Below are 9,379 nucleotides of genomic sequence, written 5' to 3' on the forward strand. Positions count from 1 at the left end.
ATTGATCATGTTGATTATCCTGTATTTCTAATTATGGCCCCAGAGCAGCCTAGCGACCTTCATGGGACTATTTGGAATGAATATGAATGGATGGAGATGAAACTAGTGGCTTCCATGCACCTTGATGGCACTGCTTTTGAACAACTTTGCCCAGTTGCCACTCATTTGGAAATGGAAGAAGGAATCAAGTTCTGTCTGAAATTGTATACAGTTCTAAAGTTACTATTCTGATTAAGGATTGGTCTTTTAATGTACTTGCCTTTTGTTAACTGGCACACAGTCAGTACTTCTCCAAGACATTTGTAGAAATAGTGTTGTCTCATACACACACACACAATTTTAATGTGTGTATATTTTCATTTTAATAAAAATTACATATTGTGATGCCAACATATATGTACATATGTGCCTAATATATATACACAAATTTTAATGTTATAAATTTATATGAAATTAATGTACTTTGTTTTACCTAACCAATAATTTAATCATAAACATTGTTTCAAAATTATAAAGATCCTTGTATTTTATGCAATTTATAAAAGTACAGGCATTATTTCATGATATTTTTTAATTGAGTATATCCTTGGGGAATTTATTCAATATTTTAGATAACATGAAAGGAACATTTAAAATGTAATAAATAATAAAACAACTAATGCTTCTAATATCTAACACTAAGAACATGCTGTTTTACTCTTACAGCACTATTATAGCCAAAACCATTCCATTCTTACACTCTGTAAAATAAAATAAAATAAAGGAAATGGAAAAAAGAAAGAAAAACCTGTGATAAATTGATTTGCTTTATTAATATGGCCTCCAGAATAATTGCAAAAATTACATGCTAGCCAGGGTTGTTTGATAGTCTATGTAGTTGCTGTCAAAAGTTCTTTATGAAACTAGTTCATTTTTACTGATATGATACATTATTTTTAAATTGTATTTCTTGCATAAGTAAGGATATTGAATGTATTTTTTATTCATTAGTCATTTAAATTTCTAATTGTTGAATTACTGATATTCTTTAACCATTTTTCTTTATATTGTTGATAATCTCTTTTGTACTTGTAAATGATCCATGTAAAGATTTATCCTGCTGAATATCAAACCATAATAAACACTTTGCTAGTATTTCCAATGCATTGCAAATCTTATTTCTAAATCTTAAGCTAATATTTTTATTTTTACTCATAAAGCTATTTGTAAAATTTTTACTTTGGCAAAATTATTAAATTTTATTTTTATCTTGTGATTCCTAGCTCTGATGTTTATGTAGGAAGACTTTTCCACATTTTTTTGTTTTTTCCTTATGTATTTTTGTGTGTAAGTGAAAACAGAGAGAGATAAATATTTGTACAGAGAGATAAAGCTCTTTGTGACTAGTTTTCCTAGTGTGATTAATTGAATAACTGTTAAAAGCAATGTAAGAAAAGAGGACAACCAGAAATTTTAAAAATTAAATGTGTCTGTAGGATATCTTGACTTAAGACTCTATGGTATCTCTCTATTGTCCTTACAAATGTATTTTATTTCCAGGTGAACTTCTCTTATTTTCCAATTTCTTGGTCTTGAGTCTGTTTCAAACTGGATTCTCTTGAATAGTAATTTCCATATGCGTATCCTTCAGGTGCTATTTTACCCATACTCCATAACTGTCAACTAGGTAATCCTAATCACACATAAATTCATCATCTGCCTCACATGACATCTCCTCATTCCCATAGAGCCCAGTGTCTGCCCATAAGAGGCACCCCACTCAGCTCAGCCACAGGGTAGGGTAGTGGCTCTCCCTGCCACTTGCTGCTCTTGCATAATCAGATAATGTTTTGCTTAATGGATGGAGGTAATTTGCATGTGTGCTGGGTCTCAACTGGGATCTGAATTATGACCAAATTGCCCTTCAGATTCACTTTTTTTTCTCCCATCATAGAGACCTCTATTATTTCCCACAAAAGAAGGTTACATGAGATTACTCCAAGCATCTGAAGTTCTAAAATAAAAATACTGTTTTTCTTAATGGATCAATGTAGGATTAATTGGCTGTGTTTTGCGTAAGTGAATGATAAACAAACAAGAGTGTTTGCACTTTCCTAAACTTTTCGAGGGCTTCTTAGAAATAGTATCTGCCAAATCTAGGAACTCCAATCTCTAGAATTCTTATGAAGTCCAGTATTTATGTAAGTGTAGCTGGGCACCCTCACAAGCATGGTAGATTTGTGCTGTCTGGAAAAACAACACACAGTGTCTCATGCACTTCTGTAATTCTTGTTAAGAGACATTGACAACTTTTGTTCAAGAATGTTTGTATAGCAGACACCTTTGGAAGGTAGAGATAATGTCTTTCTCTAGGGTTGGGGACATAGTTTTGTTTTCTTGATGAAGACAATAAACATAAATCTTTCTCCAGGAAAAATATTGAGTAGGCTTGCTAGCATTCCCATCATAAAAATGAGGTTTCCTAAATTTCAGGTTGCTCAACTGTGACATAAACTTACTGTGTGTGCAGCATCTACCATTAGAAGCAAGGGAAATTATTGCAAACACAAATGTCATGGTTTCTGTTCTGCTGAGAGAAACAAATCCTTTGTTTCTGATACAGGAGTCTTATGTCTTTTGCCAACATCTGTGAAACTGTGCTACTACTTGCTATTGTAGAATTGAATGGTAGAATCTGAGAATATTCAAATATTAACTGATTCAGATTATTGGAAAGGTCTCAATCGAAAGACAAATAATTTGTACATAATCTTTGGAAATAAACCCCCAATTAGCATGCAAAGTAGAGAGGGCAAAAATACTTTGGAAGAGCTAGGTATATTTTAAAAAACAAGTAAACTAGGTTACATAAGATTTAAAAAATAACAGAGAAGACAGGCAAATGTGAGATGTCTGCTTGCATAAAGTATTTACTTCTTAATAATCTACTTCTATGTATTTTCTCATTTATTTTACCTTCTTCTGGTCAAAGAAACTAAATAATTAGGCTGAACTTGCCTTAAACACTGGCAATTTTTGAATTTACAGCTGAAGTTTTAAATTGTGTGATAAGTCCTTGTGTTTCCCAGCTAAAAGTGCTTAATTTTTGCTACTAGAAGAAGGAGATCCAAAAAAAGAATTTTTAAAAAACTGCTCACTCCTACTTCTCTTTCTAGTTATCCTCCAGAAAATCAAGAAAATTTGAAGTGCTCAAAAGTTGTTTAAAACTTTCACTAACCCACTATTTTTTCCTTCCTCGCCTGCTACATTTGGTAAAGATTATAAATATCCCATAGTACTTTTAAAATTTAGTCTCATAGGTTTCAGTGATACTGCTGAAATCAGCGGTCAAGCTTGAGAAGACATCTACCCCTTGAACATCAGATATTCCATAAAGTCAACATATTTCTATCAAAATTATTGCTAAGTTGTTTGTAATCAAGTCATAGTCTAGTCCATGTACCACATAAAAGTCATTAGTAATGTGCAATAAATAAAAATCTAAGCCCAGAAATTATCTGTAAGGAAAAAAATTATTCTATTTTACATGACTCAAGCTAATTTTGCTTTTATGCCTCCTTCACCAATGTAATGGAAAACTTTAAGCTCAGGCATTCTTAGAGATACTCTCCTTCCCATGTGCTTAATATTTCCCAGAATCCAAAGTGTTATGTAGTATTCAAGTGTTGGAATGGCTCCCAGTCATCTGTCCATATAATCCATAGGTTTCTGAAATGCCTGTTTCCCAGATCAACTCAGGCTTTCATGTCTGGTGACTCCCTTCTTGATGTTTCTTTGACATGCTTGGAAATAGGCAATCTATTTCCAAGGCTATCATTTCGGTAGAATGCAACATTCTCTTTTTTAGGCTTTCTTCAGGTTTCTGAGAAAGTCTGAAGACCATATTTCTATTTTCTGCACTCTTATTTCATGCTCCTTATTTGCTCTCCTATTTGCTAATGCTTTCCCCCCCTTTTCTTTCAACGAGTAAATGGAATTTTACATTGAATCTACTTCCTTATGTTTGCACTATTGTTATTTTATCTTACAATTCCCCAGATTATCTTTTTACTTAGATTTCAAATCATCTAAGTTTCTCTTTGAGCACACACAAAATGCTGGGTTATGTTTTGTTTCCACCGATCCCTGAGGAGATGAACAAAAGGTTTACTACCTATTCAAATGGGGGTCAGGTAAAGGGGAAATACAGAAAGAATAATTATGTAAAAGACTATCTGTTAATATCATCCTTTTATATGTTTATTTTCTGTATTATTTATTTAATGATTACACACACGCACACACTCACACAAGCTCAATCATCTTTTTTCTAAATGCTACTTTGGCAGTATCCCTTAGATTCAGAGTTGATGTATAGTAATTTATTACCATAGTATTTTCAGATACACTGGATTCATGGATTGAATTGTTTCTTTGACCAAAAAACTGGTTGTAAAAGAGTTGCTTTTAAGTTAATATTTATAAATGTTCAAGTGCTTGTTCTTGCTATTCCATTTAAATATTTTTATATTCATATCCAGTTTTATTGTATTGAAAATATATTTTGTATTATATCTTCTTTAAAATTTTACATTTTTTGACCTATTACTGAGTCATTTTTTTAAAAAGTGTTGGATGTTCATTAGAAGAGAAAGATCATTTTGTGGTTACGGGACAAAGAGCTTCAGCTATAACCAAAATGTCTAGTGTTTTGTTTGTTTTGTTTTATTTTGATTCTGTAGAGACGAAATCTTGCTCTGTCATTCCAGCTAGAGTGCAGTGGCACCATAATGATGATGTATCACTGGAGCCTCAACCTCCCGGGTCTAACCTCAAGCACTCCTCCCATCTTGACCTCCCAAATTACTGGTATTATAGGTGTGATCACTGTGCCCAATACCACTTCTTACCTTACATTTGTTTCACTGTATCTGTATGCTTACTTCCTTTGGGCTATTAAATTTATAAAGCCTGAGATATATGAACCAAACATTCTCACTCTTATTTTTATTTTGGTATTTTTAAATGTTATAAATTGAGCATTGCATACTCCAACTTGAATGATGCAGAATAATTTATATATCCTCTGAGAGAAGAATCTTGCATTTGCTTATTTCAATTATATAAACAATGTTCTAGTGAGGTAGATGGCATTCCCTTAGGCCCTTTTACTTATGTTAGAATCTGCTATTCTCAGATCAAGTTGGAAATTTGTTTTTGTTAAATTTGCATTACAAAATGAGAAAGACAATGGAGAGGAGAAATGGAGGGAAAGATGAAGCCATACTGTGGGCAGTCCTGCGAGTGGACTGTCATCTTTGTAATGTTTTACTTGGTCTGTATTTAACCTGCCAGTTATCAACTGTCTGTTTCTATCTAGCCTCGGTACCTCTTGCTTATTTACACTACCCAAGAGCACTCCACCATCCAGAATCTTTTGGCTTTGTGCATTGTAACCTAAATCTACTTGGGATGCTATGTTATCACTTAAAGGTTCATGTCAATATGATGTCTGTAGAACACACACATGCACATATGTGTCCAACAACAAACTGGATCTCACATAAAACATACATCTCTATGACAGTCTTATAAATTGTGGAAAAAGAATTACATCACAGAAAACATAGTTAAACTCAATTAAAATTGTTTCTCTATCTGTCTTTAACCAATCGCAATGGTTCTCAGCAACTCTCCAGATCTCATCTCTTCCAGCTTACAACCTGTGTTGCTGCTCTCCTCACTTTTTAAACTCGCTCATTTCATTTAGTATTCTTTTTTCTATATTTTCTTTTCTAGAAAATAGTGCTTGTCCTTTTTTTTGGTAAAATGATATTTTTCCACTTCTATTTTTTTTGTGATATCACATGTCTATTAACTAATTTTGGTGTGTGATGTCGGTGGTCAGTAGACCTCTTTTTCTTCTCAATTAATTTATTTATTAAGTAAATCATAATAAATACTTTCCATTGCCACTGCGTTCACACATTTTATACTACTTTTAAACAAATACAAGTTCTATAATTATTTATTAACAGAACAAACACGGGTTCAGTCATTACCATATTCTAGATTTTGTAGTGGAATAAGGGCTAGAGTTATAACATTATAAGTAGGTAGCATTAGTTATGGTACTTGTGTTCTTCTGAGGATAATAGATAATACCAAGCAGAATAAAAAACAAAATAATTATGTATGAAAATGATGGATATGAAAGAATAACATGGTTCTATGATAGGAATACATATAAGAGTGAGGGGACTATGACAGAAGAAACATTGACAAGTGCTAAGAATTCACAATAGGGGCACTTTCTTACTGTTTATAAACTCCAAAATCAGCCTTGTCTGGAGCTTTCCCTTCTACATTAAGACTTGATAACCAATAATTAACTTTCATTTTAAACACGTTGATATCCTTGCTCATTAATTATGAAATAATGTCTCAAGAACTACTATTAATGTATATAAGATGACTTATTTTGAAGGAAATCTGTAAGGTATGTTGTATCTGATTTAACTACTTTGATAATTTTCTTTTTTTTTTTTTTGAGACGGAGTCTCGCTCTGTGGCCCAGGCTGGAGTGCAGTGGCCGGATCTCAGCTCACTGCAAGCTCCGCCTCCCGGGTTTACACCATTTTCCTGCCTCAGCCTCCAGAGTAGCTGGGACTACAGGCGCCGCCATCTCGCCGTTTTTTTTTGTATTTTTTTTTAGTAGAGACGGGGTTTCACCGTGTTAGCCAGGATGGTCTCGATCTCCTGACCTCATGATCCACCCGTCTCGGCCTCCCAAAGTGCTGGGATTACAGGCTTGAGCCACCGCGCCTGGCCAGAACTACTTTGATAATTTTCAAACCTTTAGGTATGCAGTTTAAAATAGTGTCATATGCAATTATTTTGAATTGCATATTAAAAATATGATATTGTTTATTTTCATCTAAATTTATCATTTAGATTTCAAAATGTCTTTTAGAAAATGTGGCTAGAGTTTCATTGAGGGTAAGTTGATTATTTCTAATTTGGTGACTATACCAGAATAGAGGTTTTCTGCACTATATGTGTATATTGTTATTCTTTTGCATCTGAATCAAACTTTATGAATTTTTACTCTTTCACAAATATAATAAAATGTTATATGTAATGTTAATGTGTAATTACTCTTCATAATGTGTTCAGTTTTAGAGTATTTTTATTGTCAGCATCTTGGGAAGTTTTAAATAATTTTATAATAAATTAAATGTATATGTCACTTATAAATTCATATTTGTATAGTGAACTTCATAAATATGTGTGCTCTGCTCTGCTGACTGGCCATTCCCGTGTCTCTTTCCCTCTACTCTGGCCTCCCTCTTTGATGAAACACAAAAGTAGGCCAATTAATAAACCTACAGTGGCCTCCAAATGTTAAAGAAAGAGTCAAAATCTTACACTTTGAATCAAAAGCTAGAAATGATTGAGCTTAGTAAGGCAGGCGTGTCAAAAGCTGAGACAGACCAAAAGCTAGGCTTCTTTTATCAAACACTTAGCCAAGTTACCAACACAAATGAAAAGTTCATGAAAGAAATTAAAAGCACTATTCCAGTAAACACATGGATGTTAAGAATGTGAAATAGCCTTATTGTAGATAAGGTAGCCTTAGTGGTCTGAAGGAATATAAAGTCAGCCACAATATACCCTTAATCCAAAGCCTAATCCAGAGCAAGGCCCAAATTCTCTTCAATTCTTTGAAGCCTAAGAGAGGTGAACAAGATGAAGAAGAAAAGTTTGAAGCTAGCAGAGGTTGGTTTATGAAGTTTAAGTAAAGATGACTTTTTCATAACATAAAAGTGCAAAGTAAAACAGCAAGTGCTGATGTAGAAGCAGCAGCAAGTTATCCAGTGGACCTAGCTAAGATGACTGATGAAGGTGACCGTACTAAACAGTACAATTTTTATGTGGAAGAAACAGCCTTATATTTAAAGAAAATGTGATCCATGGCTTTCATAGCTAGAGAGGAGAAGTCAATTCCTACCTTCAAAGCTTCAATGGACAGGCTGACTTTCTTGTTAGTGGCAAATGCATCTGATGTCCTCCAGTTGAAGCCAATGCTCATTTATCATTATGAAAATCCTAAGGCTGTTAAGAATTAAATACACTCAGCCTGTGCTCTATAAATGGAACAACAAAGCCTGTATGAGAGCACATTTCTTTACAGCGTGGTTTATTGACTATTTTAAGCCCACTGTTGACCCTGAAAAAGTGTCAGGAAAAGCTCAGAAAAAGAAGATTCCTGCTTTTCTTTTCACAGTGACAAAATATTACTGCTTGTTGACAACATATATTCACCCAAGAGCTCTAATGGAGATGTACAAGAAGACTGATGTGCTTTCCTGCGTTTTAACATAACCTTCATTCTAAAGGCCTGGGGAACAAGAATTCATTTTGACTTTCAAGTCATAACGTTTTTTTAAAAATCATTAGTAAAACTATAGTTACCATAGACAAGAATTTCTCTGGTGTATCTGTGAAGAGTAAAGTGAAAGCATTCCAGAAAGTTTTCATGATTCTAGATGTCATTAAGAACATTTGTAATTCATGGGAGGAGGTCAACATACAATTAACAGGAGTTTGGAAGAAGTTGATTCCAACCCTCATGCGTGACTTTGAGGAATTTAAAAACTTCATAGGAAAAAATAAATAAACAAAGACTTCAGTGGCCAATGTAACTGCAAATATGGTGTCCATAATCAGAGAACTAGAATTACAAATGGAGTCTGAGGATGTGACTGAATTGCTGCAATCTCATAATAAAGCTTGAATAGATGAGGAGTTGTTTCTTACAGATAAGCAAAAAGTCATTTCTTGAGATGAAATATCCTCCTGTTGACATGCCATGAAAATTACTGAAATGACAACAACATGTATAGAATATTTCTCAAACTTAGTTGATAAAGCAGGAACAGAGTTTGAGAAGTTTGACTTCAATTTTGAAAGAAGTTCTACTGTGGGAAAAATGTGATCAAACACCTTTGCACACTGCAAAGAAATTTTTCATGAAAGGAAAAGTCTATAAATGTGGCAAACTTTATTGTTGCTCTATTGTCATAGCCACCCCAACCTTAAGCCACTACCACCTTGATCAGTCAACAGCCATCAACACTGAGACAAGACCCTCCACAAGCACACAAATTACAATTCACTGAAGGCTCAAATGATCACTAGCATTTTTACTAATAAAATGTTATAAATTAATGTGTCTTTTTTTGAAACATAATGATATTGCACACTTAATAGACTGCTTAATAGTGTAAACATAACTTTTTGTGTACTGAGAAACCTAAAACTGTGTGTGACTCTCTTCTAAAACTCACTTTATTGCAGTGGTATTGAGCCAAACCCGTAATGTCTCCAAGGTATGCCT

This window comes from Colobus angolensis, unplaced genomic scaffold (assembly GCF_000951035.1).
Source record: "Colobus angolensis palliatus isolate OR3802 unplaced genomic scaffold, Cang.pa_1.0 Scaffold261, whole genome shotgun sequence".
In the NCBI taxonomy this organism is placed as follows: domain Eukaryota; kingdom Metazoa; phylum Chordata; class Mammalia; order Primates; family Cercopithecidae; genus Colobus; species Colobus angolensis.